Source organism: Astatotilapia calliptera, chromosome 2 (genome assembly GCF_900246225.1).
Source record: "Astatotilapia calliptera chromosome 2, fAstCal1.2, whole genome shotgun sequence".
NCBI classification, from domain to species: Eukaryota; Metazoa; Chordata; class Actinopteri; order Cichliformes; family Cichlidae; genus Astatotilapia; species Astatotilapia calliptera.
The window spans coordinates 4,365,860-4,390,977 of record NC_039303.1 but is presented as its reverse complement, the minus strand read 5'-3'; positions in this window follow the sequence as shown (position 1 = coordinate 4,390,977).

Sequence of the window (25,118 nt, the reverse complement as noted above, 5' to 3'; positions counted from 1 at the left end):
AATGAAAAATGAAAAAAGTAAGAGGGACTGACGGACGAGAGAAGAAAAACTGAGGTGAAGACTGAAGATGAGAAGGACGAGGAAAAAGCAAAGCGTTGTGAATAATGCAGCACAATGAGAGGGTTATTGGAGCAAATTGCTTCTCTCTTTTCCAATCACGTTCAGCATGAAAGAATCTGTTCCCTCTGAACAGCAGCCATCAAGAGCACAATGCAGACATCAGAAATGCTCTCCCTTTCCTCAGCAGTCGTTGTCAACATGTTCATATTACTGAGTTCTGACTGTAACAGCGAAGCTGCTCAAGAACAAGTACAGCAATACTGTGTTATACAACTCAGGTTCAGATGTATGTCAGCCTTGCTTAAAACACAGAGAACTAAACTGTTTTGCTAGCTTTGTTACTGGAGAACCATAATTGCTGCTTGGATCTCTGTGGCATCACTGTGACATCTACAGCACAGAAGGTTACGCTGCATGGCTGGGCATACAAAACGAGCGAGGTTTGACCCCAGCGCCCTGCTTTCCAGATGTTGCTCGGTTGTAGCAAAACACTGGGTTTAAATATGGAAAAAAATGCAAATGTGCAGAGCTTGGTATTGGTTTCAGTTCCTTTAGGTCAACAAACAGATGCAGGCAGAAACTAAACCAAAACACTTCAGGGATGAGTGTTATCAATCATCATTTTTCACGGCCGTCTTACTTCTTCTTACTAGACCACTCTTTTATGAAAGTCTTGCCCTGTCCTCTGCCACTGCTAATGGCACTATAATTCTATTAATTTAAGAACAACTGTAGCGTATGCTTGTACATAAGTCTTTATCTCCTCATTCAAAAGTGTACTAATCTGAACCGAACTTTGGATGAGCATTCTCATGAATACAGCAATTGTTAAATTCTTCATGTTTTTAAAAAATGTCACAACATCAATTCCCAATTGGCGTAATAACACTATCATCCCTCAGCGACTGTGATATTAAATCCTCGGTTTGTATTTCTTTAACATTATGTTCAATGTGCATTACCTGTATGTAATTTTAGGGTTACTAAAATTCGTATGTGTAATAGTTAAGCCACTACTAGATGCAAAATGACGAATTAGAAATAAAACCCTTAAAGATCTCACATAAATAGCATGTGTTACGACCTGTCTAGGGGCCAGGCCATGGCTAAATGAGGACACCCACTGCCCCTAGACACAAGGGCTTATACTGTATATAGGGTGGTGGTCCTCAGCAGTATTGGTCAAGTTACTTGAAAAAGGTAATCAGTAACTAATTACTGATTACTTCCCCAAAAAAGTAATCCCGTTGCTTTACTGATTACTTATTTTCAAAAGTAATTAATTACTTAGTTACTTTTTAAAAACACTATTTACCTCCTGAAGAGGTGATAAAGTGATAGATCTTTCAGCCCAATTCTACTTTTTCTGCATAAATCATCATACAAAATGTAATCAAATGGAAAAGTCTCTTTTTAAAACTTGTTTTATTAGTTTTAATCTTTTAACTTTATGCATCAAGCAAAAATTTTATTATATGCAACATTCTCTGACTGGAATAAATTAGTTTAACATTTAAACCTATTTTCTGCACATTCCAGCACATAAAATAAAATATTTTTTGTGTTTACACTCAGTCTTTCAAATAGATGCAAGTAAAACACAGCAGAAAATAAATAAAGTCAAAGACTCAGCGGTCCTGTTGCTCTATTTTCACCTGTATAGCAGGCGGATGTTTGCCCTGGTGCAGGTGTGCCGCAGCAGTCAGTGGAAGAATCCGCGAGTTTCTCTGTGAGTTTCCCATCACGTCGTAGCTACTCGGTGCTTTCTCGGAAGTTTAGGGGTTTTTTTTGCTGTAAAAACAAGTTTTCTTCCCACGCACAGCGGACACTAATGTTTTTGTCACTTTTTACGGAATCAATCTCAAAGTAAGGTCAGTACTTCCACGCTTTAAACGCTGCACGCTCATACTCTCCTGCACTCGATATGTGATCCATTGTTGATCTGCACACAGCTGTTGTCACCAACGTCGCACTCGCTTACGTCACTGTCGTGACACTCTCGCAAAAAAATCACGGTTTTAGTAACGCAGTAACGCGGCATGCTTACAGGAAAGTAACAGTAATCTAATGACCTTTTTTGCAATAGTAATCCCTTACATTACTTGTTACTTGAAAAAAGTAATCGGATTACAGTAACGCGTTACTTGTAACACGTTACTGCCCATCTCTGGCCCTCAGGCAGGAGCCACTCATCCAAGAGCTGTACATCAGCACACCAATAACAGCTGGGCACCTGCACAGTTGAACTACCATACCAGTTAACAGTTACCAGTTTCCATTGCATAGTGCAGACACTTGTTAACACTTAACAAAAGACAGCTAATTCCTGCAAAGCTAAAGATATTTTTTCATGACCATGATGAAGATTGTGTCAACCGTGTGACAAACACAGCTAAATTTTTATGTAAAATTTTATTTTGATTTTGAATGTTATGTCAGTGTTGTTAATATTCCTGTATCATATACAGAAAAGATATTTATACTCATTTACTATGAAGACAACAGATTCAGATCAACAACCATGACGTGAATCCAGTAGGTTTCAATGTGTGCAGTATTACAATTGGGATCTTAAATTATTGACCAAAGAAATACATGTACTATGTCCCGTAGTTAAATGTCTATTTCTAGGTGATTATCACTGGCCATACCAACACAACAGTTTCCACATCAACATTAAACACAAGGTTTACAGAGGTTTACAAATCAGGCTTTGATGTTTGATGTAAGCTAGCGATGTTACCAAGTCAACTGTCTGTGTACTTGACTCTGACTCTGGGCTGTCTGCCCTCAACTTCACTGCGAAAGTGTCACAGCCGGGTCATTTGATCATGTCCGCTCAGTCACGTCACGCCCCCGCTGGCACCAGGCAGTTAGAGTTAGCCTGGTGGCTAATTGAAATGATGTTGTATAGATGTATTACCGAAGTGAGAAATTTATTAAAACAAGATCTCTGCTGTTCATTCCTTTATTGTTTTTTTGGTCTCATGTGTACAGAAACTTAAACTTTTCTCTAATAAAGACATTCATTTAAATTTAAACCCCCAAGATTAGTGTTGAGCCTTCTTGAAATATTTCCTTTGAAATTTTAATAGAATTAAACACATATACATAACAGCATTACCAGAAAATGCAATTTCAATGAACTTGGTAACACAGCCCAGAGATATATAGATTATTGACTAGATATTTGTTCTGGGTGAACTCCTTATGCAATGCACCTGTGAGATTTTTCTTTCCACTAAAGGGTGGACAGTAAAAATCCTATAAAAACTGAACTGTGAAGAGACATTTCTAAGAAAGGTTTTCCTTCCAGAAGGTGAACTTTAATTCAAGCCCCGAGGCTGTGTAGTTTTGTCCAGTTAGTTCTCAACTATAGTTAAACAAAGGCTAATTTTATAGGAAACATCCGCTGATGAGGGTCCAGAGAGACAAAGATGGACAGTCTGACTATTCCCAAACATGGTTCACTCCACACCCAATTTGGAAGTGATCTGACCGTCTGTACTGATAGAATCCAGCTACAATGTGTTTGACCCATTTTAAATAAAGCAAGAACCGGAAAGAGTAATTGTTCAAATAATTAAACCACGGTAACCAAAACACTGTACAGATGTTCTCAGCACATATCTCTATAAAACTTATATAAAACCACACTATCATTACAATTTTTCCAAATAACACTGTCTAGATTTTTTGCTTCACAAAATAAGTGAACTTGGCTTTAACATGTGAACATTTGTTTTTTTAGGTTGAATGTACATTTTTTTCTTTGTCCAGCTACAGAGAATAAACATAATAGTCTCCTGGTTAATGTGAATACATGAGTGTTATGACTGAGACTAATTTCGCAATTACAGACTCACAGAAATCCTGGTCTCCGACCACAAATGCGCTTCCTCTGTGTTTTCTCTCCTTTTTCTTATTTTAATCGTATCACTCCCTCCTCCAAGTTCTTTCTCTCTTATTTTCTTTTTGTTCTATATGAAAAACAATTGCAACATTGACTCCAGGGTCTACAACACACATTTACAAACATGCACTCAGTGGATACTTTGTTAGGTACACTTTCCTTTTGCTTCCAGAACTGTATTAATTCCTCATGCCAGAGATTCAATAAGGTGTTGGAAACATTACTCGGAGAGATTTGTCTATGTTGACATGATAGCATCACACAGTTGCTGCAGATTTGGAAACTGCACGTCCGTAATGTGTCCTCCCAGTAAATCACATCCCAAAGATGCTCTATTGAATTGCGTTCTGGTGGTTGTGGAGGGCATTTCAGTGCAGTGAACTCACTGTCATGTTTACAAACTAGTTTGAAATTAACTGAACTTGTAATGTATGCAGTCCTGCAGGCCATAATGAGATAGCAATAGTCACCAACAGTACTCAAGGCTTCATGTCACAGTCTTAACATCTTCATGTCTCATAATCAGACAGCATTGTTCCAACCTTCTATTGTCCAATTTTGGTGAGCCTGTGTGAATTGTAGCTGCAGTTTCCTGTTCTTTCCTGTACTGGAGTGGTCTTCTGCTACTGCAGCTGCAGGTGTTGTACATTTGGAGACAGTTGTTTGTATGCCCTGGTTGTAAAGAGTGGTTACACGAAGCAGTCTGACATTGTCCCTGACCTTAGGCTTCAACAAGGCATTTTCACTCACTGCATATTTTCTCTTTTTGGACCAGTCTCTGTAGAGACGGTTGTGAGGGGAAATCCTTGTAGATCAGTAGTTTCTGGGATACTCAGACCCACACATCTGGCAACAAGAACCATGCCATGTTCAAAGTCAATTAAATCACCTTTCTTCACGATTCTGATGGTTTGTTTGAGTTTGGCAGGTCGTCTTGACCATGTCTGCATGTCTAAATAGTTTGTGTTGCACGTGATTGGCTCATTAGATAGCTGCATTAATGAACAATTGAACAGATGTATCTAAAGAAGTGGCGAGTGTTTAAGTCACTGTTATTAGTCACTTCTTCTGTGTTTATTCTAAGCTCCTCTGAGTTTGCTTCACATCTGATCCACACTAGCTCAGTTCAGGACCTCTCTGACCAACAGGACAAAATAAAACAATCTGAGATAAAGTATTGGGCTCTTCAGCTCACGGGTTAATCATTGGATTTTCTGGATTTCTTCTTCCACCAAGTGTTCAAACAGCCGTTCAAAGTAATTGATTCTTGCCCCAGGAATGCATACTAATATTACAGAACATGAAAAAGATTTTTTAAATACTGAATCTTTAATATTTTTAAACAAAATAAATTGGTATTACAAAAATTAGTTCCCTTTAAGCTATAGTGAAATACACTGGCGGTATAAAAGCTGTAAAAGTTTTACTTTTTCATTCCTGTTACACTGGAATAAAAAGTCATTGTGATAAGTAGTTACTACTAGGTTACGTGTGTGTGCAGATCCATTCATGGCTCTCTTTTCCTTTTTTTAATTGGTACCAACAGACTGTCCAAAGCACAAAACATTCTACTCAATTAAATGTCATTACATGTGTGTAACTAATAAAAGTTAATAGAAAGTGTGATTAACTCAGTGTGCAACAGGACTCTGACTGTGGTTGGAGTCTGACTGAGCTGTAAACTCAATTCAAGGTCATGCTTTGCAGGCAGTGTTTTAGTGGAATCTGAATGTGGGTTGAGAGTCTGCGCAGCGACTAAAAACACTATTTATTTGGATTTATTTGATTTTTCCTCTAAGAAACTGGCTGATCAATTAATCAAACAAATTAGTTTTTTCTGGATCACAGATCGCTTTGGTTCTTGGCTGACACGATGATCACACAATCCTGAGATTTGCTAATAGTCATTTTCTTCACTTTACTGCCTTAAAACTCTCTCTACAAAGTCTGACATTACTGCGCCTGAAATGCCAAGTTTTCCCCATTATGCGCACAGAGTGTAATATAAAAAGCTGTGCTGTACATCTGGGTAAATGCTGCATCAATAAGAACAAGAGCCATCTAGGCTTATGTGTTATTACTGGTGTAAAATTGTAAGTTCAGCGAAGAAAGTTCAAGTAGGTGAAGGGAAAAAAATCACTTTATTCCACAAGTGTTGCATTAAATTCACTGTGTAACTCTGGGTGGAAATGAGGCTTACAAGAGCTTCGGCCTCTGCTGTCACAGGAGACTACCGTGGAGCCAGAGTGCATTTAGTGTTTCTTTTTTTTCCTCTTTTTCTGCTTTCTTTTCACGCCATTTCTCCTCCTAACTCGAACCATTCCACCTTGGCTGCTGGCTACCAGAGAACAGAGGTCGTTAATTGTGCTCTATTATTATAGGAACTCACTGAGCACATACGTGCACAGATGGAAGAAAGGCGGCAAACACACATACACGTAAAAGTACGTGTAGGCATATGCATTGAAACCCACTCACACACAAACATGCGGCAGAGTGATAGCAAATGAAACACCAAGTGTTGGGTATCCAGGAGTGAAAGCAGGAAGAAGGTCTTAAAAATCTTGTCTCCTGAGCATCCTAAAATTCTTTTATTGACTTTAATTCTGTGTTTGTCTGTGTGAGAACAGGAAAATATGCATATATAAATATTTTTTTCCTGCACAGTGTGTTCTGGCATTGTTCATGTGCCCATGACAGCATTAAGTTATAAAATATGTACCAGAAGAGCTTGGTATTGTTTGAGGGCTAAACAAAATGTTTCCCCTAGGATTATGGTATTGACTGAAGAGGCTGGAAGGGTAGCTAAATTACAGAGAACACTAGACAGACCTCATCCTGGGGTGTAAAATTATTCTGAAAACAAATGATGTAGCAACATTTTGCCTATTATGAACCCACAAGCATATGGCTGCAGCCTCAAGGAAAGTGCCTGCAGTTCATTTATTAGAGTATGAAGAAAGCCTTTCCTGCATGAAGCCACAGTGTTTTTCACTTTTAAATAAATAACCTTATTTGTTTCCCAACAACAGCGCGCACATTTCCAAGCAGCACTCGCAGGCAAGCTGATCATTAAATGTTAAATTTACACAAACACACACACACACATATTACATTATTCATCACATTTTCACAGATTTGCAGACTTGCTAACCCACAAGACCAAAATACTGTCGCTACGCCCCACACAATGCCGCAGTTTCTGTTATTAAGGGAAGGGGCAGTGGATTACAGAGACTGGTAATCCACCACATCTGAGCAGGCGGGGGATTCTGGGCAGTACCAGTAGTGTTGATTATGATCTGACACTCCTGTTCGCTGCTAACTAGAAGCATACCTGATACAGAGGAGGCACTTCAGCCACCAACTCTTGATCAGAGACATTAAAAACCCAATAATACTTGTCTTCTAAATGATGTGATCACAAAGACCACACGAGAATGAAAAAAAAAGCATCTAATTAAACATCAGTTTACACAAAGGTGCACCAGAAAAGCATAAAATGAAAGAAATCCACACAGCTTTATGTGCCAGATTTATACAGCTGCAGTTCAGCAGCTGCGTCTCGATTCTTTCGATCAATCGTTGTGAATTTCGGGATCTGATTATAAAAACATCTCGACAAACAAATATTTCGACATGCCACTTGCTCTCATTATTTTATTCTTCTCCTGTGGTTGCATTTAATTAAATGTCCCGCCACACTGCTTCTTCCCACACCTTCTCCTTGTTTACATTTTGTGTCCTGCATGATGTCTGCAAACATGACTGTGTTGTTTTTTTATGGAAGAGAAAACAAATGTCTGCTATCACCTCCGTGCAGCCGCTGCGATAACAAACATTTCTCTACAGTTTGCAAGAATATGAGTTGTGTTAACTTTTTTTCTTTTTAAACACAGACACACTTTTCATTATACACAAGAATAATATGTTCCTACCGGGCAGTTTGTTTTGCATCACATGAAACAAGGAAATAATACGTTTTTGTTTACACTGTTTTTTAACCATTTCCCACAGTATTTCAACGCTCTGTAGAAAGCATCGCTATCTTTAGTTCAGTCTCACTCAAACAAAAAACAAACAAAAAAACTCACAAACCATGAAGACATTGCATTAAACATAACAAATATTTGCATATTTTGTTCATTTCAGATAGAGAAATATCACATGATCATCAATTACAGCCAAGCAGTGGTGATCTGGGGGACTTTTCTCCCCCTGGACTCTTAGCTGCAATACAATGGCACTAAAAGCGCAGTTCTTCATTTTGGAAATGCTAATCTGCGCTAAGCAGGCAGCCTTCAGAGCACAAGGTCCAGATTTCTAGAAGGTTTTTCCATTTCACACATAACAAGGTGATTCTTCCAATTTCTTTACATGGAATAAACTTGAATAAAATTCAGCAAGACCTACCGTAGGTGCTGCAGGCTTACCGTGTCTTACCTGCAGGCTTTAACTGTCCATTTCACATTTTTGCTTTTTGTTTTAGTGCCTTTGTGCATTACTTTTGTCACAGTATAATAATAGCCTTTAAGCTAATCCACCAAGCATTAAACAGATTTATCTACACACTTGATGACAAATCTAAAAAAAACAACAACAAACTTTAGTTTTATGACCGCACAGACAACTATGCAATACATTTAAAATCTCTCTTATCTGTAACCAAGATCATATGATACTTCATGGGGAGATAAATATCCCCTGCTGGGTGGTTTCATCTCATGGAAGTTTTTAAAATTCATCTACCCGTGACATGTTAGTCAGTTTTTTAGCTGTGGCAGGAATCAAATCTTATCTCAACTTAAAGGCTACCCCCTTGCCTAAATGCTTTGCTTTGAATATGGTTGATCTGATGGGATAGCAAAGGGAGAGCTGAGGTGAATAGGTGGATATAGGTCAGGGAATTGTGTTTATCTGGCTAAAAATGACATTATAACTGTGCTATAGAAGAAGCTACTTTCAGCTGCTTTCAGCTTAATCACATGGGGTTGCCACAGCAGGTAACTCTGGATGTTTGGTTTGAACTTCCAAAGGATTTCTGTCTCCTCCCAGAATCTAACCACAGATTTTTCACTTGGTAGGTGAATATGTAAACCACTACACTGTAATGGCTCTATAAACTTACCTTCCACCCTTTTTTCTTCTTCTGCACTTCTAATTCAGGGTTGCTGGAGCCTACTGTCACAGGACAAAAGTTTTTTTTGTTTTTTTTAATTGAAGGACTTCTTGGTCTGCATATTTCACACACACAGCATTGACAATCATGTCACTTTAGGCAGTCATGGTGTTAGCCTTGAACACCAAGAAATTTAACCAAATGCAAACAGTAATACCCCGTGTTAGAGTCAAATGTTTTCTCCACCCATCTATCCACCCTGAGCTCACTGATAATTTGTTATTTAATAATTTCTGTAGTTAACTTTATTCTTTGCGTTTAGCCCTTTCCAAGGCATTAGGTGCAGCAGGCAGCCACTGTAAAGGCATCAACTTTAATGATTTGACTTAGCGAGAGAAACTGGAGCTCCTGGAGGAAACCCACACAAGCCCCACCCTGGCCAGGGTTTGAACCCAGGGCACCCTCTTGCTTTAAGGCAACAGTACTAACCACCAAGCTGTGGCTCTGTAACACAATCAAAACTCTTCATTCTTTGTTCCCATCATTACTGGTATAGACAGGGGTGCACAGAAGTGGTCCGCAGGTGCGCATGCGCTGTCAAAATAAAAGACGCGCACCAGATAAGAAGTTGCAACGCGTGTTTGCGTCCATATAAAAGGCACTGTTTTTGTCTGCTAGAGTGGGATTTTCATGCCATATTCTGCACCACATCTCTGTGCGTTCATCATTTGTTTGAAGCCAGCTCACCTGCAACCACTTTTCCGAGAATACGCGCTTCGTTTGCGGTTCGGACTCCTTCTGACATTTCTTTGGAGGTGGAGGAACACCGAAGTAACTTCTTAAAGGAGCTCGCTTCTTCGACATCTTTAAGAGTTCTAAAGAAATATCTGTCCTCCTCCAGAAAATCTTATGTACGCAAACGCGCGTTGCAGCTTCTTATCTGGTGCACGTCTTTTATTTTGACAGCGAATGCGGACCTGCGGACCACTTATGTGCACCCCTGGGTATAGACACCAAATGGTGCTGTAATTTGAACATAAAGGTAGTTTTTAAGGGCTTCTTCTAAATATGTGTTATCGTATAGCTGTATCACTTGTGCATAACTAATGATAACCTACTTGAACAAACAACCTTTGTGTTTATGCACAATGTGAGGACAGTCTCCTAATGTCTGGAGTTCAATTAGTTATGAGATTATGAGGCTTATGAGATTGCATTTCAGTTTCCTCTGTTTCACTTATTAAAACAGGATAATTGTACTCTGCAGGTTAGAAACACAGTAATAAAAGTGTGTAGTAGTTTGACTAAGACTAATTCCTCCAAACTTTAAACATATTACAGTAACATAACCAAACAGAGACACACTTTGCAATTCTGGGCTAATTTAGTTTTATTATTTCACGGGGAATTCCCCTTCATTTTTGTGCAAGACTGTCTGAATATAATTAAATACAGCAATGCCTGCAGTTGTACCATGGCCACTATAATTACTTGTTTCTTTTTGGCTTGCAATGCTGTTATAAAATTGTATGTCAGTGCACCCTGAAATCATTCCAGTGAAAAACTGTTTTAAATCAGTGGAAAAGACATATTCCAAGAGTTTGATTTACTTCAAGTTTTACTTGTAAAAATGATGATAAGTCAAACACATAATATTATTTCTTCGGCATGGTGCCAAATTATGAGAACAGTAACACACTTTGAAACGTTATGATACTGAAAGGTGACATTTCCAGGGTTGGACACTTGAAGTCCTTGTTTGGAGTCATTGTAGGAAATGTGGTATTTAACAGGGCTGGCATAGTGATGCATCAGTGCTGTTGCTTCATAGCAAGCTGGGTCCTACTTGGTGTTTGTATTTTCTCCCTTCTCCTATTTGGGTTTCCTCCCTTAGTGTGAAGACATGCATAGATGTAAGTTTAGATGTCAGAGTGTGTGGTCTTGTGATGGGACTATCAACCTGTCTTGGTTGTACTTGGTTGCCTGCCCTATATCAGCTGGAATAGATTTGATTCCCTCTCTTACCCTGAGATGGAGAACTTGCTTAGATAAAAGTCTGTTGTATGTATACAATGCTATTTGCCATCATGGTATTTTCCCACTATCCAGTAAATGCTCACATTTCTTTCAGCTAATGGAGTCTCAGAACCCAGCCTGAGACAACCCTGCTGACATCGTCAATGTTATTTTTTTATTTTGTACCCAGGAGAAACAACTCTTGGAATGATTTTGTTATGATAGATTATGGATATATAGCAGTGATTGTATCCAAGAAGGTAGGAGATGCCTTTTATTTTTAAATGGTTTAGCTCACTGATCTGGTCTCCCAAGCGGCATAAAGTTAAACTCCTGGATGACACAGTAAGTACATTCTTTGATTTAGCTAACTGGTCGGTTAAAAAAAACTATAACAATTCTTTATTTTTATTAGGGGGCCACAGGGTTTCTTTGACGTACCTTTGATGGGTCCCTAGACTGGAGAGGGATGAAACACATCCACCAGTAGTGACATGAACATACTCAACCGGCAGTTTTATCCACACAGACAGAGTTATCTCACATAAAACAGTCAAGGCTTTGTTTTAGGTTATCAAGATATTATAAATGGTTCTGTTACGTGTGGATCTTGAACCACGGTATAACCAAGTGCAGGTGGCACTAGCACTCAGACACACGTGGCAGTAAGGTAAACATGTGTTTTAATATAAAAATCAGGGAGTACACATAGGCCATAGAAGGTGAGGCGGCACTAAGAACACACATACACACCTTCCTTTGCTTTCAGTGCACATCTGAAAGTAATTCTTGGTGTGTGTGTGTGTGTGCTATAAGAAGCCTGTTGGATTTCAGGCGACCCCCCCTTACCGGGATGGTGAAGAAAAGGGGAAGAAGGGTGGGTGGTGGTAGTAGTGGTGGGGTTGGTGGAGGTAGGTAAGCGTTTTGGGAAACGTCGAGGGAACAGCAATTAAAATCCCCTTTTCTCTGTCCTTTTGATGGAATTCCCAGCAGAGTCAAGTCAAAGCGGGATTAATCAGCAGCCCTCGTCCCCCTGAAACTTCCATCCGTTCTTTCTCTCGTTCTTTCTTTTCTCCTTTTTTCTTTCTTTCTTTACAAGTGTGTGTCATTTCCTCATTAATATCCTGGGAAAGGAAATTGAGGGCTCAGGCAAAGCAGTGTAAACTTTTTTCCTTCTCTACTCCTAAATAATTTTAACAAATGTGTGGCTGAAACTGTGAAGAGCTGGGCTTCCTCTGCTTGCCTCGGTAAACTAATGCAAAGATTATCACAGAGCCGAGCCTAAATAGTCATTTGTAGAAAATGTTAGCGCGTCTGTGTGAACCCGACAATGATTTGTGTGTGTACATGTGATAAAGACTTGTGTGCTTGCACATGGGCATGCGCCAGCCCTCTGACTCTTCCCCCTGTATTTGAATGGCCTTGTTATCAATGTAAGCCATGCATTGTATTACAACCTGTAATTTAGTTTACATTGTGCTTAGGGAGGCAGTAAATTACATGGGTTTCTGCTCAAAATGAATAGCCGGCCCACTTCACATTTGAGACAAATGTCTTTACTTTTGCTACTCCGTGCAGATTTTTTTGCTAACAGTGCTCTGAAACATATAATTTTGTCCCAAACTCCTGGCTTTTAAAAGCAAAGTCGAGTGAAATCTAATAAGCCGCTCTCTGAAGGGGCTTTCTCTTGCTCTGTCAGATGAATGCTTGTTATTTAGCTATTCCCGCTTACTTTTTGGATAATATTTCTGCTTTCGAGCCCTTTCACGCTCATCCCCTCCATCTGTCTTTCACTCTCTCACTCTAAAACAAACATACCAACAACCCCCAAGAAAACACTGTTTGGACGTGCATCCATTTCATCACAATAATCGAGTCTGTGACTCACACACTTCCACTGATCTTTAACTGTATCAGTTAAATTTTGCCATGAGAAAAGAAGACTGCTACTACACAGTTTTACTTTCTTATTAACTTGCACTTTGGGAAACATCATGTTCATTCTGAACACAAAGGCGTGCAACATCTGGAAGAGAAATACAAAAGTAAAAGACAGAATTCACAAGTTTTATGCTTTGAAGTCATTAAATACCTAAATATGTAAATGAAATAATAATAAAAATAATAACAAGGTAATTTATCACCCTGAACCAAAAATTGCACTTATCACCTTAAAACTTACTGATGTGATTAATTGAAATGTATTTAAGGTTGTATAGTGTCTAGAGATTTTCTGTATATTTAACTCATTGCATGGCAATTAATTAATTTCATGTTCCTACAAGAATAGCAATACAAATTTATCATCAATTACTCCACGTATTAATACTAGCAGAAGCTTTTGTTCAGTTATCTAAACTTTTAGCACATTTGCACCCAAACGTCACAAAGTCTGAGCATGCTGTCAGTCTTTGAACGGTTGCAGCTGTTTCTGGAAAGTTACGAGGATAAAAATGAAATGCTTTGAGTTTTTCCTCTTAGTTATTTGGCCTTTTTTGATTAGGTTTTTATTTATAGCTTATGTATTTTTATTTTTTAGTTCCAATGTATAGCACTTTGTGCCAGCTGTGGTTGTTTTAAAGTGCTTTATAAATAAAGATGGATGGATGTAACAGCATGTTTCAGCGCGCGCAAAAAGGGCCCAAATAAACATCAGGAAAAATTGATTCTCGACCCGTTCCACTGAAATAATCACATTGTGATGATGTGTGTTGAAAGAGGGAGGCACACAAACAGGGAGAGGCGATACACTCTTTTCAGTTTGACATAAATTTAAAAAACAGGGACAAGAGCACCAAGAGTACAATTATACGAGCAAAAACGAGCAATCCTGGGTGCCAAATGGAGGCTATCTGGCATGGTGCAAGGATCAGCCCTTGTGTGAAAATGGCTTTAAGTATGTACTGTGGCCCACAGCCTTTTTGGAACATCCCATATATTTCCAGGACTGTGAACTGACCTTTGGCAAAAGACTAGCTCTTTCTCTTCTTTGTATTTCCTGCATTAACTGTAAAATAAAGCAAACAAGGATAAAAAATTGACCACAAAACATTGCTTTTTGTCCACAAACCTCAAACTCTTTAAAACTACTGTCAAACATTTTTATCCTCCAATCAACTTACTTACTCTGGCTGAAATCTGCCTGTCACCCCACCTCACATTTACTTTTGCAACTCTGGATTATCCTCTTCACCCTCCCATCCCTCTTTCAAACCTCCCCTTGTCCCTTGATCCACCTCTCAGACTTGTGCATGCATGGTCCTCTCAGACATTTAAATCCTCTCTTCCTTATTCTTCCCTCCTGTGTGCTATAATTTCATCTCTATTTTGACTTTATCTGATCACTGCTATCCCTAGTTCAATCTCCCACATCCCCTCCCCATCACTCTTTTCATCCCTCCATTCACCCTACCAATTCTACCACGGCTTTTCTACCTTTCACTTTTAACACAATTCATCTCCTTGTTCTATCCTCACGAAGCCCCCCACCCCCCAATATGGATTTTTCTGTGTTGTTTTCTCCATCTATCGGTCTAATCTAATTTATTTCCAAAGCATTACCAAGGAAACTACTTTGTGAAAGTTGTTTTACAGATTAACACATGACATATTTCCATTCATTCCTCCATCCCTTTCAAAAATCTTTCCATCAATCCAGTCATTCATCCATCCGCGTCTCCTCATTGTTTCACACGAAATATTTCCCCGCCTCAATGAGTGCAGGTGCTTTCCATTACATCCACACATATACGGCGCATACAGTACGAGCGCACACACAAACTTTGAAGTACTCGGCTTCATCAGATCCAAACCACAGGAAGGGAGATGGCGGATCAGAGATAAGCAAGCAGCGTGGAGCCGTTCATGTTCACTTGTGTGTGTGTCCTGCCATGGGAGACTCCTGGTGAGTTGGTCTTGCCATTTACCAGCAGGCTTGTTGCTTTGATGTTATGACTTCAACGTCTCAGGATCGTTGGAGTGAAAAAAAAAAGTCCTAGTTAGACTTATTTCATTAGAGATCAGTCACTCTATTATTTCAAGCAGAAACTGAAATCATGTTTAAATTTCTCAAACCATAAAGCACATAGAAAAGGTAAAACTTTCATGCCTCTTTTCTAACTTCAAAGACTTGGCTGTGAGTGTTATCAGAGTAAATGCTTACATCAGGTCGGGTCATGACGCTACGCTGGGGCAGTTATAGTAAAAGCAATCTTTACATAGGAAGTACTATAAAAGCATTTGTCCAGTAGTTGTTCTCTCTCTGTACTGTTGAAAGCACTAATTAAAATGATTATGATATTTAAATGGGGCAAGCAGTTAGACTTGGACATTTAGTTTCAAGAATCAAACCAAATGTCTCAGATTTAAAATCCGTCTCAGCAGCTGTGGTATATTGATTGAAATCTTTGTCTACAGCTGTCATGTTCACTTGTCACTACATAACTGCTTGGTTGCTCAACTGCCATCTGTATTTGTCCACACTGATGAAAGATGGGGACAATTAACCATCTTAGAATAAACTAACTATGTGCAGTAAATGAAAGTATAAAGTATGAAGTACTGTTGAGGTGGCATGTAACGCTTTTTTCTATTTCGCAGGAGGTGCTAGAGGTAGTTGAGGCCTATCAGAAAAAGAAATTGTGATGTTTTGATATCAAAATCAAAAAATGTGTACTTCAATCTCAAGCTTACAAAAGTGTTGGAAATCAGCCTGATCAACGTCTAATTTTGTTGAAGGTGACCTTTGCCCTGCCCCCATTCTCCATTCCAGAAATGGCTGGAGGATATTCACAGAGGAACAAGGGTCAGACATCAAACCTGTATGCACACCTGGGAGCTGACCAGTTCAAGTGTAATCTTGTAGTGTTGACCACAGAGCAGCTCCCCCGGAGCACCCTTGGGTTCAGTGTTTCGCTTTAGGGCAATTACATTTTGTTCAGGGGTAGAAAAGAGCTTTTTTTCATGAGGGAGAACAAAGAAATTTCCTTTCCTGAATTTCTGTCCTCACCTGAATACTTCTGCTGGGTGCTTGACAGTGAGTTCTGGGACTGAAAACTATCAAATGTTGGTTTTTACACACTCTACCTTAACCAGACAACCAGGGCTGTCTTTCACTTTCCTCTGTAAACCTCTGTGAACATCATCTTCTCTGTTTCTTTCCGTTTTTTCTGGTTAATCTGTGATCTATTTACTGATGTATGATCTTTATCTAACATGCAGCGTGTACACCTTCCTAATATGGTTGGATAAGTTTAAAAATACAATACAAAATCCTTTGTGACAGAAATCTAACAATGTGCTGGAAACATTCCTCAGAGATTTTGTCCACACTGACATCATTGTGTCACACGGTTGCTGCAGATCTGTCGCCTATACATCCATGATGCAAACCTCCTCTTTTTCCAAAATTACTCTGTCACATCGAGACCTGGTGACTGTGGAGGCTACATGAATACAGTAAACTCACCGGGATTTTCAAGAAACCAGATTGAGAAGATTTCCGCTTTGTGACATGGAGCACGTGTTGTGTGTTCTGCATAAACTGAGATCAAAAGCAGTCTGGCCATTTAACTCTGACCACAGACATCATCACAGTATTTTCACCAATAGAACTCCCACAGAACCATTTTCCGTAAACCCTAGAAATGGTTGTGTGGGAAAATTCCAATCCAATCAGCAGCTTCTGAAATTCCTCAGATCAGCCCGTCTGGCACCAACAACATGCCACATTCAAAGTTGCTTAAATCACCTTTCTTCCCCATTCTGATGCTTTTGTCTTCAAGATCATGTGGACACGTGTCTCGTTTTTCAGCAGCTCATTTTGACCATGTTTATATACCCGAGTTCCTGTCACTTAGATATTTCTGTTAACAAGCAGCTGAACAGATGTACCTAATGAAGTGGCTGTGAGCAAGTTTACTGTTAGAGTTCTGACTATCATCAGGAAATTACTCAACTTACATTTTTTAACATTTTAACATTCAACAGTAAAAATACAGGTCAAGTTGTTGCATTATAGGTTGTCATGATTCAAACAATGTAAACTATTTTAATGTGCCATTACCACCACAGCAATTGAAGTGAAAGAAGCAGTCTCTCCCTACTTTAGAATAAGAGTGGCCACACAGCAAAACTGTGGGTTTTTTTGTCATCTACAATAAAAGCACATTGAACAAATATTTGTAATATTATAATTAATTTAGATTTTGAATATAATTTAATATTTATATTTAATATATATGTTTTTTTCAGGCTACCATGAGGAAATCTCCTGGCAGAGATGAAAGGAAGCACACACACTGAGGTATGCACCTCTCATACCAGGCAGAGAGCCTGCATGTTTGTAATCATATCTTAATAAATGGAACAGATAGCATCACAGGTAGAGCACTGGGGGTGGAAATGAGACGCTGATAGGGTAATAGTATTACCCTAGATTCTGTAACACACACACACACCCACAGTCAAACACACATATTCCCCCACACCTGTGATGGTATTCCCCCAGTGGATCAGGTAACATGCAGTAAATTAGCCAGTGATCCATGCTGGCAGTTGAACGGGGTAAAGTCAGCTCAAATTTGTGTCAGAGCATTTAACAAGTGCCTACTTTCATTAAAGGTTCCTCTCTTCTGAAATGATTTCTTATGGGTTTCGTGCCCTGTGTGGCCTGTTTATGATTAAATGTCCCGTATCATAATTATTCTTTTATTGTAAAATATTCAGAACTTATGGTACTTTTATGATATTTTTTAAGAATGACAGATATCAGCTAAGCTTAATTCACTGTAATTAAAAAAAAAAAATACCCGATTCTTTTTCTTTTTTCAGTCAAAGGACCTTAAAAGTTGAAAGTGTTTCTCTTGTATCACACCGACATTTGTGTGCATAAGCACACACACAAAACATACACAGACACACACAGGCGCATACTCTTCCCAGCTTTGGCTTTTATATCCCACCGCGATTTATGCCTGTTTTGATTGGCCTTCAGAGCAGAGTCAGCCGGGTTTAGAAGTGGCGAAGAGGAATGTGTCCACACCAAGCACGCACTCACACACGCATGCACGCACACGTTTTTGCATCACCTTCATATCTCTAGAAACATACACCCACACCTTGCAAAAACAGACCCGTTCTTTCTATTTTCCTGTGACACAGGCGCAGACTGAAACATATCTGAATGAAACGCAGGCACTGACGCTCACTTCCACACACCAGGCAGGAATGTGTTGTTGTTATACGGTGTAGGTTTGGAACTGCTCGTTACTCAGCACCTCCACACTGATAAGACTACAGCTATCAGATAGAGAAGAATGTCGACGCAAACCAAAGGAAAGTGCAGAGATGGATGGAGGGAGGACAGACAGGGAGAAAGTGGCGAGTGAGGGAGATAGGAAGTAGAAATACTATTCCGTCCTGTCTTTTACTTCCTGGGCAGATAAGTTTATGTAGATTTTAAACGGAAACCCTTTGAGCTATGCTAACATCTGACTCAAGAAAGTGCAAATACAATCAAAGTGCTAATGAGATTTTCACGGTGAGAAGATTTAAGCTGATCTGGTCTTTTGTCTGAGCTATTGCCCAAATTTGAGCTACTATTCAAAAGAAATGACTGCACGACTTTTCTCAAATGTCAGATTTCAAACTCTAAACATATATTTTCAGAGACAAAGACAGATTAATAACACTTTGGCATCATTTCATGAATGACTCCATACAGGTGTGTAAATATACTGTGACAGGAGATAGAATGGTTTTGAACATCAATATCAGTATTGAAAGTCATGCTGAATCGCATCTTAGCTCTCTTATTTGCAACTCTGATGCAGGTTTCTGTGTATTCAGTCATCAAAACAAATGATTTTTTAAACTTTATCACTGAAAATTACTTATTTTAAATGTGCATTTACTTTCGTATTCAGTGAAAGAATAGTTACAATAATGCTTAATGTCTGGTAAAATGTTTGATGGCTTTTATAGATCAAATGCATCAATATCACAAATAATATTGTTGTTACTTAGTAATGAAACCAGATTTTGTGACATTGCCCAAACTCCGCTGTGTGCTGTCAGATGGTTATTTATAGACCTTATTAGACATCTGGCATCCAATCAATCTAGCGTCTCCCTTCCCTGCCTCCTCCTACAATTTATCCTTTCATCCCCCTTCCCTCTCTCCCTTCATTTGTATCGCGACCTCTGACCATTCCTTGTTAGGGCGGAAAAGGAAGAGGTTAACCTCTGCACTGAATACACACACACGCTTAAACACATGCACACTATTTTAGTGTAATAGAGCCTTTACAAAGGTTCCTCGAGGAGTGTAGGTTTACAAATCAACATCTAAATAATTAGCTTTCACTTTAAATTAAGTGAAGATGGCACAGGCTTCTGCAACACACTATAATGATATGCACAGAAATAGCTAGCTGTGTATAGCTTCAATTAAGGCATTATTGGAACTTCATTCTCATTGTCAGATCAATTAAAAGTTGCTATGTTAAACATATTTAAAGGCTTGAGGATATGGGCACATTTTAAATGGTTGAACTTTTTATGTCTGTCTTGTCCATTTGTCGTCTTGATCTTTTGTTTACTCAGCTCTGTTTTTTCCTGTTAGACAAAGGATTCTGTGTCTCTCTCTGTGTGTTTGAGTGTAGGAGGCTTTTTAGTGACTGTGGCTACCGCACTCGCTGTGAATAGAAATATTTTAGTTGGTTATTTGCCACTCAGAAAATAGCTATATGTATATCTCTCTTTCTTACTTTCCCCTTGCCTGTTTTTCTCTCTTTTATCTCCATCTGATTTTTAACCTCTTTTAAAGAACACATTCATGCATCCCATTGACATAAATGTTGGACTGAGTGCTAAAAAATAATAAAACAATTAACAATTAACAAACTGAGTTTTAGTCCTTGGGTAGCATTTCTGCCAACAGTGAGGACATGGCTAATGTGTCTAATGTTTGTGGCTGTTACACATAAATGTAAGCACTCCTGAGACCTTTTTCCTGCTGTACCGTCTGCAGACAAATGCTGCTGTGCCTGTCAGTAAATAGCTTAGGGCTGTGGTACAGCATACTTACACACACATATGCAAGAGGTCAGCTGTGCAGATGTGCTGCTGCTCAATCAGTAGTTTAATCACATAGGTTAGAGTTTAATGACTTATTATTACCGAACCTTAAATCACACAAACACATGGCTGCCCAGCCATTATAGGTGGTGTATGTGTGTACTGTACATGCAGATCTACAGCAAATAACAAATTGCTCTACAGAACTGTGCGGCTTTTCTAAGTGTTTCCAGGTCTTGTGTTTCACGAAATGCACAAAGGCGAGATGTCGTGGCCAAATTACACAAAATAAAGAAATATTTCCTTATAATTTTGAAATGCATATCACACACTAAAAGAAGGAAAGTCAGGTTTCTTTTCAATATTTCTGAAAGAGTAAAATACACTGTAAGAGTATCACTAACTCAGTCTGTCCACAGACATTTGGATCTCCTGAGCAAAATAATCCTTCTAACACACAACTAAGGTTTCAGTTTGATGGCGTGTGTCTCTGCGCATGATTGTGTGCATCAGTGTGATGTTCTAGAAAATAACACCATCAATCAAACACAACACGGGAAGCAGCAAGAGAAGAAATATCTTCACAATGAAACAAAGGTGGTGAAGCAACATATGGCATTATTTAACTGCACTTTGAGAAGCACAAGCGTGTGTGCTTAAGAAAAGAGCTGTGCAATATTTAACTTTATTCAGCTTTACGTTGTGGACTTTATGGGGACAATGGTCTATTAGAGGCCCTGGAAACTTTTTCTTGACTTTCATCATAACGTACAGTCCATTCAGAAAAATTCTTAAGAGTTACTGTTAAGCTGAATTGGCTAATGGGAACAAATAGTTTAAATTAGGACTCAAGTAGGTGTGCTAGGTTCAAGGTTAAAATATGAGTTAATTTAGCACATTTAAAATAAAAGACCCACAGGAGCAGAGTTAAAATGAAGTCACACCAAAGCTAAAACTAACCAGTGATTAGTAGAAAATATCATCCTGTAGCATATTTAACTGATTATTGTATGCGGATGCCTATGTGAGGAAAAAATATCATATTTTAAAAAGTAACTCACACAATGTGCCTTTGATATGTTGGAGGTGGATGTGTCCAGTCCAACCTTCACCCAGGGAGAAAGTGGTGCAGCCAAAGATCATGGAAGTCAACAAATTATAATAATACGCACCAAACTATAAACAAAATAATCTGGGGTATTGTGAATTGGTTGGTTAATTAATTTCGTCTTTATTTTATGGGTAGCAGTTAAACTACTTCTCATAGAGTGCACATAGACGATGAACGTATATGTGATGAAACCCACTGATCTGCAAACTCCTTTTAGGAAGTCTCAGCCAGCATCCTTTCATTGTTGCCATCTTGATGTTTTGAAACCAGAGAGCTGGATCGCATGTTGAAACTGAGGCTTGCTGCATATTGTTTTGGGTAAGGGACTTGTTAGTCAGTGAGCATCCCCTCGTTTAGCCTCCTTTTTGACTTGAAGAAGAACAAAATGAACTTCGTGCAGTTTTGAATATGGCTTGAAACTAGTGATTAAGCCCATGAATTAATCAGGTCCTTTAGTGACCAACTACAAAATGATGAACAATGTTAAAATCCCTTTATATGTGAATGATGTATACGTGTTAATCCTGTAGGAATTTAAGAAAGCAAGTAAAGCCTTAATACCTTCCCTGCAAGAGTACTGTTTTAAACGTATGAATCACTAGACATCTCAGAATAACTTCATTCTTCATTCATTTTTAATATATTTTTCAATTATATAAAAGCACAGATTACTTGAATATTTCTTCATTAGTGCACATTGCGTTAAGTATGTTCTAAAGTAAAACAAAAACTCAAGATGGATACAATTGATGCTGGAGTTAGACTAGCTGGCCTAGAGTGAGAGCTTAAGTTACTCCTGAAGTAGTTAGATGAAAAGACGAGGATAGATGAGGGATCTCTTGGTCAGGGTTTTCTCTACCCCAGCTAGGAAAAAAACTCACATGTGGTCCATTGCGGGTACACACGTACACACATGTTATGATAGCCCCCTTTGAAAGTTGGCTTTCTCTTCTCTCGTCCTCTCTCCATCTCTCGCACACACACACAAAGGAAGTGTGTACACAGTGTATGTGGAGATAATAGCTTTGCAGGGGCCACAGCAGAGCTCAGCCAAAAATCTGTCTGGCTAAAAAACCCATTAAACCACACATTCTCTTTCACACACACACATATGAGGATGTACTTCATCACAGGCATTAAAAAAAATTGTTAAATTAGGCCCACACATCACCTACATTAATACCCATGGACACTCACACAGCTTTGTAGCATGAACCATTAATATGCCATCAGATATCAGACCAGTTAAATTGATGGGGCCCAGTGTTAAGAGAAGCCCAAATTTTCCACCAATTATTCTTTAATCTATCGAAAGCTGAGGAGGTGGAAGCGAGGAGAAGAGAAAAGGAAAATACATGTGAGGAGAAGCGAAAAGCGAGAAAGGGCAGGAAGTGAATATCCCAGTATTTGCATCATATTAAATTAACTTGAATGTATTAACTATGATCAATACTTTAAAAAATGCTGACCTTCATTTTTTATTTATTTATTTTATTACATGTTGTTAGGTAAAATATTATGATAAAGTCAGAATAATCTAGAGTAACTACTTGAGGCTTATTTGTTACTTTTACTTTTACACTAATACACAATTACGTTCATCTCATGGCATTTTTCTATTGCAAGTTAAAGACGCTGCAGTAATAGAGAGAAAACAATCAGACAATTGGCCCTTTCACACAGGAAGTGACATGTTTATTATGGAAAGAACAATTAAAGTGTATTAAAGTTGACAACGTTGAGAAGATGTTACTCATATTTCCTTAAAACGAACCAAACGACCTTCTATGAATATATTTTGTCGTTTGCATGTGCTGTTAGGTTAAAAAAAAAGGGAAATTTCCTGTGGCAGCACAATATTAATGCATCCTTGTTTACCTCTCTGAGCATGGATGCGTGAAGCTGTTGCTTTCCACATAAAGAACCACAAAAAGATGCTAATTAGTAGCACGTTGTTTTGCAGACCATAAAAATGAAAACATTGGTACAATAAATAAAGAGGGAATTACATAGAAAGAAAGATGATGGGCATTTGTGAAGGAAAACAGAAATGTATGAGGGATGTGGTGAGACTCAATGACTTGAAGCGAAAGAAAGGAAGTTTTGAGATTAAGAAGCGGGCAGAATGCGATGCAGGGTTGAAAAGGGCACCAAAGGAATGGCAAGAGAAAGAGTGAGAAAAGAAAGACAAAACGAAAGAAAGAGTGGGCCTAGTTATGTGGTGTGAGAAGTTCAGCGGCAGCCAACTCCATTCACTTTTGAAATGCTTAATGTCTCATTTTGTCAGGCACTCTGGATGTTTTTGGTTTTTCCGCTTTATGCACTACAGCGGGGACTCTAAGAGAAAATGCTTAAGAAGGGCTCATGAATCAAAGGTCCTGAACAAAATTTTAAACCCTCAACCTCAAAAGTTAATGACATGCATCTTAGCGCAGAGAGCCCAAACAAAGCCTTCAGAGAGTGGTTTCATAAGCATTGGTTTGTCCTAGGAAAAATAAGATAGTATCTCCTTCATTTTGAGTGTTTCAGTGTGTGTGTGATTGTTATTTATTTGTTCACACAGCTCTTGTTGCCTTCAGCGACAGGACAATTTCCATTGAGTAACAATGGTAATCATACAAGGTCAACCCAATTAACATTTATGTAGCATTTTCAATGGGGGACAAGTCTGAATTGCTTGTGTCACATTAACGGAATCGCACATACATAATAGGGTTGTGATTTTCTCTCGGGGTCTCTGTGAGTTTCTCAGCTCGTGACAAACATGCATTAGATAGTTAGATAGTTGCCTGTGATGCATTTTTGCTGTTCCTAGTCCAGGAAACCTCGCTCTCTTGAAAGGTATGCCCAAGGACAAGTGTAAACTATCACTCACTGCAGCATCAGGCAGTGCACGCACTGTGTTGGAGTTCGTGCCACAACTCTGTCGTTTCCACCATAAAAAGATTTGTTTTGGTGACAAAAAACTGGCACAATAAAACTGCTGGGCTCGACATTGGAGCCATTGACGTCAGTAGCAATGGATGAGGCTTCCACAAGAACTTCATCAATTATTGGAGGATGCAGCCCACACATTCTGTCCACTGTGATTTTCTTTCCATTGAAATTACTCTAAATTCTGCTAGTAACACTGTTTAATAACAGGATCTCAGATTTATCAAAATGTGGGCTGGTTTTCAAAAGACCCCAAGGCCAGTATTGGCAGAACCAGCTCTTCATCACAATGAGGGAGAGACCAGACATTAGAATTTGTGATTAGACTTAAATGGATTCATGTTGACACTTGGTGCCACAAATGCAACAAGCCTTTACACAACACATTGTGATGGTCCTATGGTTTTGTGCTGATTTTGAAGTTTGAATTAGTAGTTTTATATTTGAGTTGCTGTTTAGGTTTGTTTCCTCCGTTTTTGTGTTTAAGTCTTCAATTTTTCTGTTTATTTTATTTCCTGAGGTTTATTTATTATTATTTTTATGTATTATTTTCCAATGATGAGTCTTCAGTGTTGTACTAATGCTCTTGGGTTATTGTGAATTCTATTAAATTTCATAAATTCTGTTTTCATAGATGCCTGAATGTTAAATGTAATTGTTACACCTGGTAGAGGAGCCACACTGATCATTTTTATTAAAGATGAAAGAATTTAGACAGTTTTTAACTCTCAGTGACGTTGCAGTGTTCATCTGACTTTGGGACCTGAAGAGTTTGGACCCGGAAATGGCTAATGACCGGATAGCCCAACTACTGCTGTATTTTATTTTATTTTTTTTAATCTAGGGTATCCGGTTGTTAAGTCTGACGTCACTAGCCGTGTCTGGCT